The following is a 10,446-nucleotide window of genomic DNA, read 5'->3' on the forward strand; positions in this document are numbered from 1 at the left end:
ATGACAGGCATAGCAATGTCAATCGCAAGAAGACCTTTAAAGAGGGTGGGCGGGCGGGAGATCCATTGCACTTGGCAAAAGTGAAACCAGAAAGTTGCATGCAGGAGTTTATAATGGCTGTGGTTGCCAATCATTAACTTACAACATACCTTTTACCCCAGCAACAAGAAATGCCCAATCACCCTGTGGCCATCTAGTCTAACCTGCCCAGCAACCCGGGAGATGTCTTGTTAACCCTTCTGCAACCCGTGCTCTCCATGAATGGAGAACGCGCTCTCTCAGCAGGGGCAAAGGAAGGGATCGTGGCACCCGGGGCGTGCGTGCTTTGTGGAGGTTTTCAGGCTGGCAAGGGTTAAAAGCCTGAAGCTGTGACGCTGGTTACTGGGGAGGAGGAGAAGGAGGGAGTTTTTCCTACATACGGGAATGTTCCTTTGTTCTCTGTATGCTGTTTTTAGTTTCGTTTCTGGTTGCAATGAAGACGCAGCCATGCCTGATTTCTCACCAGGTTTGTTTGTTATTTTCACTGTAAATGAAGTTCAGTAGAATTAGCAGAAGCTGGACTTCGTGGTTTTATTCATGAGCTACTTCTGAAAGCTCCACAAGCTTCCGTTTGTGCAAGAAAGGAGACGACGGAACTCTGCATTTTACAGCCGAGAGCGCGCAGCTTCTGGGAGCGTGCCGGGCTGGAAGAAGCCCTGCTGAGCCATAAAACACTCAGTAGGGCAATAAAACGTAGGGCGCATGCGCGGTGTCGCTACGTACAACACATGCGGTGGCACAATGGCTGCTCACACTGCCACGAGCCCCCGCAGGGTGACATCTTGTCACCCCCCACAGACATTGAACCTGGGGCATACCACCACCCCCCCCCCATGGCCCCATTGAAACGCCACTGCCTCTCAGTTCTTCTGCTGGGAATTTTCAAGAAACAGAGAGTAAAGTTCATGACGCTATTCATGCTGAGTTCTGGATCCCATATCATTTCTTGTTTCTTTTTTGTTTGTTTTGCTTTTGTTCTATTATGCATTTATTATGTATTTTGTGATTTCATTTTGTATTTTAATTTTGTGAACAACCATGTTACCTTCAGAGAAAATGTTCGTACATAAATTTAATAAATATATTAACAAAATTATATAGGTGATATTGTCCATGACTACTACTGCTCAGGGAGACACAGTATACCATATCAAGGAAGTGCTGATCAGTACATTAACATGATATAATATTCAGCATTCTGTGGGCTGTAAATTCCATTTCAGACCCTTTGCTTGGCAACTGAGTGGAATAATTAGGGAGGCTGCTGTCATATACAGGCCCACATGCCCTGGGTGCAGAAGTTCACTACTGAGGCAGAATACTTTGATTAATGTTCTGTGTCTTCTGGAAGGCTGAAGGCTGATCTGTTAATGGGGTTTTGTAACGTACTGACATCTAAGCCCAATGAATGGATGATTCAGATGCACTCCTCGTGATGACATAAACTCAATCAAGGAGACCAAAAAAAAAGTTAATCGCCATATATTCTGTATTTTATTCATTGGAAAGCCATAATGTTCAGGAGCAGACAGTAAAGTCCAGGGCATTATCCATTATATTTATTCAGGGTCCTGGGGTTCAATAGCATCTATTGTTTTAAAAGTTTCTGCCTATATGTTATTTCCCATAGTCCGGGTCGTAAAGATCCGGGATCGGCAGCGCGCGCATGACCGGAAGTTGCGTGACGCAACTTCCGGTGGCGCTTCGCCCTTCTATGGGCATCAGAAAATGGTGCCGCCAGCGCCGGAAGTCGCTTCCGCGCATGACCGGAAACACGAAAAAGCGACTTCCGGCGCCGGCGCCGCCATTTTCTGATGCCCATAGAAGGGCGAAGCGCCACCGGAAGTCGCGTCGCGCAACTTCCGGTCATGCGCGGAAGCGACTTCCGGCGCCGACGTCGCCATTTTCTGGTGCCCATAGAAGGGCAAAGCGGCACCAGAAAAATGGCTGTTGGGAAGAAGCGAATTTACGGCAGAATGCCGGGATTTATCGCTAAACGGGATACCGCCGGGAAACAGTAAGAAAAAAGGGGTTTTCCCGGCGGATACGGGATACTTGGCAGCTATGGTTATTTCCTGCTTCAGGCATTGTGGGAAACCATAATGTTCAAGGAGCAGACAGTAAAGTCCACGACATTTCCCATTATTCAGGGTCCTGGGGTTCAGCAGCATCTATTGTTTTAAAAGTTTCTGCCGATATGTTATTTCCGCTTTCAGGCATTGTGGTCCATGCCTACCACCCCTCAAGGAGACACAGTGTATCAAAGCAAGGAAATAATGATTTGACTAAATGTAATGTAGTTTCTTCTTGTTATGAAATCTCCCCCAGTTGCATTCAACCATATTGTGGATGCTCTCAGAGCACCAAAACAACATCTTTCCTACAATCTCCTATGCAAACTGAACACTTTTGCATTCAAGGCATTTGGTCCTGTGTATCACAACTGTTTTCTCAGATTATGATGATTAATAATAATACTACTACTAATAATAATTGCTCATCTGGCTCTATTTCTCCAGCCACTCTGGGTGGCCGCCAGCAGAATAGCAATAGTGCTCTTAGTGTTCCACTCAGCTGTCAACCAAAGGGTTATAAAATCAAATTTAAAAAGGGCCCCTGACCATCAGGTCCAGTCGTGTCCGACTCTGGGGTTGCAGCGCTCATCTCGCTCTATAGGCCGAGGGAGCCGGCGTTTGTCCGAAGACAGCTTCCGGGTCATGTGGCCAGCATGACAAAGCTGCTTCTGGCGAACCAGAGCAGCACACGGAAATGCCGTTTACCTTCCCGCCGGAGCGGTCCCTATTTATCTACTTGCACTTTGATGTGCTTTCGAACTGCTAGGTGGGCAGGAGCTGGGACCGAGCAATGGGAGCTCACCCCGTTGCAGGGATTCGAATCCAGAAAACGCCCCTAAGTTAATGCACACTGTGCATTATTTCCTCGCTTTGTTACTCCTGAAAGCAGGAAACAGAAACTGTTAAAACAATAGATGCCATTGAATCCTTGAACATGGTTAATGTCATGAACTTCACTTTATGTTCTTCCTTTGTATCCTTGATGAATCATTCCTGTCATCACGTGCATCACATCCGGATTACCCATGCACAGAGCTTATGTGTCAGTATATCACAAAACCCTACAAATAGGTGGCTAGTAAGGGACCCAGGTGGCGCTGTGGTTAAACCACTGATCCTAGGGTTTGCTGACCAGAAGGTCGGCGGTTCGAATCCCTGTGACGGGGTGAGCTCCCGTTGCTTGGTCCCAGCTCCTGCCAACCTAGCAGTTCGAAAGCACGTCAAAATGCAAGTAGATAAATAGGAACCGCTACAGTGGGAAGGTAAACGGCGTTTCCATGTGCTGCTCTGGTTTGCCAGAAGTGGCTTTGTCATGCTGGCCACATGACCTGGAAGCTATACGCCGGCTCCCTCGGCCAATAATGCGAGATGAGCGCGCAACCCCAGAGTCGGTCACGACTGGACCTAACGGTCAGGGGTCCCTTTACCTTTACCTTTAAGTGGTCCAGGAGGCACAGAACGATCACCAGAGTATTCTGCCTCAGTAGTCTACTCTTGCTGCTCAACCTGAGATCTGAGTAAAGCTTCAGCAATGCATTTGCACTTGCTTTTCGCGGTTGCCCTTCTGTTTTCTGAGATGTTTCTGTTTTCTGCCGGTAAGACATGCATTGAAATTAAAAAACATTGAGATATAAATGACAGATGAAAAATATGGGATTTGAAGTCATCTAGGACCAGCATGGCCAGCTTGTGTTTGTGGCTTTGCTCCGTTGCAGCCTGACAAATTATTAATGGATAGGATATTGAGTCTGATGAGGATGGAGGGGGTGCTGGCTATGTTTCCTTCCCATCCCAAACCACCTGTTTGGAAGAACAGAGGTGTAGCCTAGGCAAGGGATGTTTCTGCTTTTCAAGCCTCAGACAAAAGAGGAGAAAGGTGGATGGAGGACAGAGGAAACAGAGAAGCAGAAATACATCTCTATGGAAGAGGTTAGGAATAGTTAATGTGTTTGTAGGAGCTAGGAAGAAGGAGGCTATCCTAAATCCTGCCCTAGGTTAGGAATAGTTAATGTGTTTGTGTGGCAAAGCCCCAGACCAGCCCCCCTTATTAAAATAATTCACACAGACACAGAATTTTAGTTTAAGGTTATTGGATAAAATTTTGGCCACAACCTTATTAAATTACTAGTATCATGAAGCCCGTTAAATTAGCGGGTGCTAGAACAGTGAACTATAATTGGTGATGGACTATGTGTATTGTCATCATGTCTTGTTTGAGAACTTCCCTGGTACCATCATGGTCATTAACAGAAACACATAATTTCCCTGGAGGGACTCCCGATTTAATTTTACCAGGAATGTGTAGATAAACCCTTCTCCCAATGAGTCCCAATTCCCTCCTCGTCCCATGCGCCGCCAGCCAGCCCCACCCGCCCGCGCGCACTCCCTTCCTCTCAGACCAACAGTCTCTCCTGGTCCCCTCAGTGCCCGACCTACCTCCAGGCTGATGTAGGAGACGAAGGAGGGCTTGGCCAGCCTGGCCCCCGCGCTGCCCCCCACGCCCAGCATGTCTGGCCCCCGTGAACTGGCATCAGCGGCACTGCCAGGGCTCTGGCCGGTGCTGGCAGGTGGGGGCGGCAACTGCGTCGGCATCGGCGTCGGCAGCTGCTCCCAGGAGGACTCCGCGTCTTCCTCCACCGCCGCCCTGCTTAGCCTCACGTAGTTAATCCCTCCCATCACAGCGAGTGGTAAGAGCCTACAGTCCCGGCGGCGCACCTGAGCCTCCAAGTCCCAACGGCTGTCCGTGGGGCACATGCGCAGTAGCGCAATCCCATGGACACAGGGACTGGACGCAGAGACACTTGGATATTATTATAGAGGATTGAATTACAGGAGTGGTATTGGCTTAGGCATTGGCGAAGGCTATATCCAACTCTTGCCCCCTTTGCAGGTAGTCAAGTAAGGTAAACCACCCAAGAGGGAGTCACATCTGGGGACCCCGCCTGCAGCTCACCTCGGTATTCCCAGAGGCCTGGCATGGCCTTAGCCCCTCAAGCGGACTTCGAACAGGATCCAGGCCCTGGATTCCTATAACGGAATACCCCATATCAAGTGGAGGGGCAGGCAATGGCTGACCTCCCCTCCCCCAAAAAATGAATGAGCCAATGCCTAACCGCCAAGCCTTAAAAAGTTGTGATGATGGCTAAGAGGTAGGTGAAAAACCAAGTGGCCAGTGCCAATTTGCCAAATGGGAAAAAATCCCTACCCGGCCCCTGCTCCAAGACAGGCGACCAACCAAAGTCCAAAGCAAGGCCAAAGCTCACACATATAAAGACAGGGAGGGGGGGGGAGGGTGTCCGGCAGTGCGAAGCAGAAGCTCATCACACGTCGCGTGGCCTCTTTTAAACTCCCCTCAATCATCCAGCTCAAAATTGATTGGCCAAATAGGCCTGGGATGATTGTGGTGCCACCCTGGCACGGAGGCTTCTACTCCGCCCATGGGGGTGGAACTGGCTCGCGGTCCTGCCCACAACCAGGACCATTGTAAAGATGATCCCGGAGAAGAAGGAGGATATCCTAAATCCTGCCCTATGTCTCTTTTTCGTCTCAGGTGGTGAAACAGTATAGACGTATATTATAAATATATGTACGTTGGTTTAAATCTTATCATGAATATTTAGGAATACTATTATGCAATGGTTATATAGAACCTGGAACACTGAAGCTTAAAAATCCAGAATTTCAGAAATCCAGAATTCAATCCCTAGAGTTTTTTGTTTAAAATAAATGTGGAAAAATAAGGAAAATGCTTTAGTCAACTAAGAATAGGCGACACCGGTGCACCAGGCAGCAGGGTCCAATTTGGTGACAGCCCACTTTAAAATAAATGTGGAAAATAAGGAAACCAATTACAGCAATAAATCTCTCTATGTTATCTCACTCTGTTCATCTTCTCTCTTTCAGTCACCCCTCCTCTCTTTGTTTGATCAGCCTGCCTGGCAGGTCAGAATCTCATTCTCCTTACCGGTATTTATCTGTCTAAATTTCTTTCCATTTCCCTCTCTTACAGGAGCTAACGGAGAATATTGTAAACATGCAGGATATGAGTGTGTAATTCCCAGCTCTGCTAAAATATGCGCCCCACGAAGCGAAGACTATAGTGACTGTGCTGGCAACAAAGAAATGTGCTGTGAGAAACAATGATTTGCAGCTCCAAGCCAGTGCATGTTTCTTAACCTTGACTACCTGAAAAAAAGATGGATCTTCAGTCAGGGAAGCCAAGAAAACTTATTTCTGCTCAACGCAGATAAAGCAGTGTATTCCACTCATTAAAAACATGAAAGAAATGCAGGTGTGAATGTCATTTTTATAATATGTGCTGCAAGATATGATTCCATCCCAATTGTATTATAGAATATTCCTGATGTTTCCTCCTCAGGTTTGAACTTTCTCAAAATCCAAGTGACAATTGTTGTGGTCAAGAATCTTCCAACTGCATTTTGGATTAGCTGTCTTTGCAAAATAGTTTTCAAAGGCAACTCTGAGCAACACACTACTTGAGTTCAATTTGGAGACTCTGAAAATGTGAATGATCATGGCCAGTGTTTCTATCCAGACAGGACCATGGCTGAAAGATTGTCCCCAGGCACCTGATGTCACTTATATCCCCAGTGACACAGCTGGATCCAAGAGGACCCTTGAGCTAGTCGGAGAGGGTTCAGCCATATTCAGAGATGAACTCTGTGACCTTGGCTAGATGAGTACTGAGACAGGTGCAGAAAAGGATCAGAGACTTCTGAGCACCAGAATGCCACAGTATAGATTACATTATACAACATGACTGTGACAGTGATCAAGTGTGCTGCAAGAAAAAATGATGTTCAGCTTCAGGCCAGTGCATATTTCTTAACCTTATTATTATTATTATTATAATACTGTAATAATTTTATCATGTATACCTTGCTCATCTGGCTCTATTTCCCCAGCCACTCTGGGTGGCAGCCAGCAGAATAGCAACAATGCTCTTAGTGTTCCACTCAGCTGTCAACCAAAGGGTTATAAAATCAAATTTACAATGCACCGAATCCAGAAAACTTCCTTAAGTCAAAGCACACTGTTCAGTATTTCCTTGCTTTGGTACTCCATGTTTCCTTGAGGAGCAACAACCATGGACCACAATGCTGAAAGCAGGAAACAGCAACTGTTAAAACAATAGATGCCACTGAATCCTTGAACTCTGAAAATATTTCATGGTTAATGTCATGAACTTCACTTTATGTTCCTCTTTTGTATCCTTGATGAATCATTCCTGTCATCACGTGCATCACATCCGGATTACCCATGAACAGAGCTTACGTGTCAGTATATCACAAAACCCTACAAATAGGTGGCTATTCAGTGGTCCAGGAGGCACAGAATGATCACCAGAGTATTCTGCCCCAGTAGTCTGCTCTTGCTGCTCAACTTGAGATCTCAGTAAAGCTTCAGCAATGCGTTTGCGCTGGCTTTTCGTGGTTGCCCTTCTGTTTTCTGAGATGCTTCTGTTTTCTGCAGGTAAGACATGCATTGATTTTTTTTTTAAAAAAACCATTGAAACAGAAATCACAGATGAAAAATATTGGATTTGAAGTCATCTAGCACCAGCTTCCAGCACCTAATGGTCAGGGGTCCCTTTGGCACCAGCATGGCCAGCTTGTGTCTGGGGCTTTGCTCTGTTGCAGCCTGACAAATTATTAATGGACAGGATATGGAGTTTGGTGAGGATGGAGGGGGTGCTGGCTATGTTTCCTTCCATAGCTGCCAAGTTATCCCTTTTTTACAGGGATTTTCCCTTATGCTGAATAGGCTTCCTCGCGAGAAAAGGGAAAACTTGGCAGCTATGTTTCCTTCCCATCCCAAACCACCTGTTTGGAAGAACAGAGGTGTAGCCTAGGGGAGGGTTGTTTCTGCTTTTCAAGCCTCAGACAAAAGAGAAGAAAGGTGGATGGAGGACAGAGGAAACAGAGAAGCAGACATACATCTCTATGGAAGAGCTAAGGAATAGATAATGTGTTTGTAGGAGGGAGGGAGAAGGAGGAGGCTATCCTAAATCCTGCCCTATGTTGAACAAGGGTTCTGAGGTCTAAGAGCAGGGACCATAAGCGGTTCTAGGTCCTGCTACAAGAGGAGTCTGATAATGTTTTGAGGGCTGTGGTCTGTGTGCACCAGACAACCCTCTACCATGCCCTCTATCCAGGCAATCAGGAAACATCATACAAGTTCTTTCCCCACCCCTGGATTAAGGGAATACCTCTCTCATCACTGAACTCCAGGAAGCCAGTCAGAAATCTCTCTGCTTTCCTTCTGTTAGGATTTCATTTTGGAAATTTTGTGGTTGTCCACTTGCATTATTTGTGGAAGGAGAAACACAAGCTCCCATCTTCTGAGGATATAGAATTTGACCGACTCCCTTAATTGTGGGCTAATGGAGATCAAGGGGCATAGAAGAACGAGTGTGTCACCTATGAGCTAAGAGAGTTAATTTCCTTGGAACTGGGAAAACATCTGCTTGTTGAGGGAATTCCAAACTTTGAAACTCCCTCCCTATTGAGACCAAGCAGGCGCCTTATCTGTATTCTTTTCAGTGCCTGCTATAAGCATTGTTATTTAGACAAGGTTGCCCATATGCTTAGAAAGTTGTGGTAACATTGATCCGTTTTAGTATTTTAACATTGCTTTGTTTTAAAGTGTGGTTGCAATTTCTTCTTGGTTTTACTCTTTTGTCTTTGAGGTTTGTTAGATAAGAATTGTTTTTCCCACCCCTTTTGAAATCCATTGCTAATATTGTTTCCTTGGGGGGATGGGGTGCAGAGATAGCTGAGGTCATACAATGATGTATATTTATTCCCTTCACCTCTAAGACAATTGTTCTTATTTTGTGCAGGGCAAGATGAGAAAAAGGAAATTGAAACATTATGTAAAAATATAGGAGGCTACTGCGATGACAAATTCTGTCCTTCGGACCACAAGGAAAAAATGCAGTGCTATGGAGGGGCACATTGCTGCTTACCAATAAAATAGAAATAAAAGGCGCAGTTTAATGCCTACAAAATTATGTTGGCTGTGAATGAATGTTTCATGGGAACAGATACAGAGTCAGACTATTGGTACATCCAACTTAGCCTTGTCAGCAGTTGTTCTCCAGGCTTTCTGGCCGTTTTCTCTCACAATCCCAAGTGAAGGTGCCAGAGGTTGACCCTGAGACCTTCTGCAAGGAAAGAAGATGTTCTGCCATTGAGTTATGTCCCTTCCTTATAAAGTGTGCTTAGCTGAGGGGCTCTGGGTTGTTTGGGTTATTTTGTCCTTTTGACAGAGTTCCGTCCTGGAGATGATTCACTATTATTCTCCACCTCCTCTTCACCACCTCCTTTTTCTCATTATTACTAAGTAGTATTAAACTTTATTAAATTTCAAAACACAATATACGGTTATCACACCAAATAGCTAAATATATACACAGAATTTTATAGTGGTGAACCACACTTTGGTTTCCAGAAGCCCTTGGCGAGTTTCCAGACACATGGCTGCATATAGCACACAATTTGGCTGTCCTAGGATTTTGCACAGAAATTTTGTTTGGGTGTGTTCCAATGACTGGTTAATTGCACCAGTCCATAATGGGATGCTATATGGATGTTTTTGACCTACTCTGGCATTTAAAAACCTTCAATGCAGCTACGACGTTTTGATTCCCTCTGTTGAAGAAGAAGCAAGTAATGGCCAGAGTAAAAATATCTGCTCCATTAAGTGTGAGTTTACAATGGTTATCCCAGGAGGTGTCATATTGGAAGTGTATGCCTAGGTTTTTTAAATAAGTTTTTAACCTGTTCCAACAGGTTACCACTGACCTCCCACCTGCTATTTTTCACTCTAAGCAATTGTGTTTCATATAGGTAAAGGGGCCCCTGACCATCAGGTCCAGTCGTGTCCAACTCTGGGGTTGAGGCGCTCATCTCGCTCTATAGGCCGAGGGAGCCGGCGTTTGTCCGCAGACAGCTTCCAGGTCATGCGGCCAGCATGACAAAGCTGCTTCTGGCGAACCAGAGCAGCGCACGGAAACGCCGTTTACCTTCCCACCGGAGCGGTACCTATTTATTTACTTGCACTTTGATGTGCTTTCGAACTGCTAGGTGGGCAGGAGCTGGGACCAAACAACGGGAGCTCACCCCGTTGCAGAGATTCGAACCGCCGACCTTCTGATCAGCAAGCCCTAGACTGTGTGGTTTAACCCACAGCGCCACCTGGGTCCTGTGTTTCATACACACTCTTAATATTCAAATGTCTATAGTTTTCCATCGTACATACTATAAATCCTACTGTGTATGGAGTCATACACCATTGATAGAGCAGTTTA

General features: G+C 45.9%; 1 long non-coding RNA gene across 1 annotated transcript; it reads left to right on the plus strand.

Annotated features, from left to right (window-relative positions):
- The first annotated feature begins 3,582 nt into the window (after window positions 1–3,582).
- LOC148686421 (uncharacterized) lies at window positions 3,583–9,147 on the plus strand. Its single transcript, XR_015949399.1, has 3 exons — window positions 3,583–3,709; window positions 6,124–7,607; window positions 8,977–9,147. It is a non-coding gene; the product is annotated as an uncharacterized LOC148686421 (long non-coding RNA).
- Window positions 9,148–10,446: the final 1,299 nt, after the last annotated feature.

This window comes from Zootoca vivipara, chromosome 3 (assembly GCF_965207765.1).
Source record: "Zootoca vivipara chromosome 3, rZooViv2.hap1.1, whole genome shotgun sequence".
NCBI classification, from domain to species: domain Eukaryota; kingdom Metazoa; phylum Chordata; class Lepidosauria; order Squamata; family Lacertidae; genus Zootoca; species Zootoca vivipara.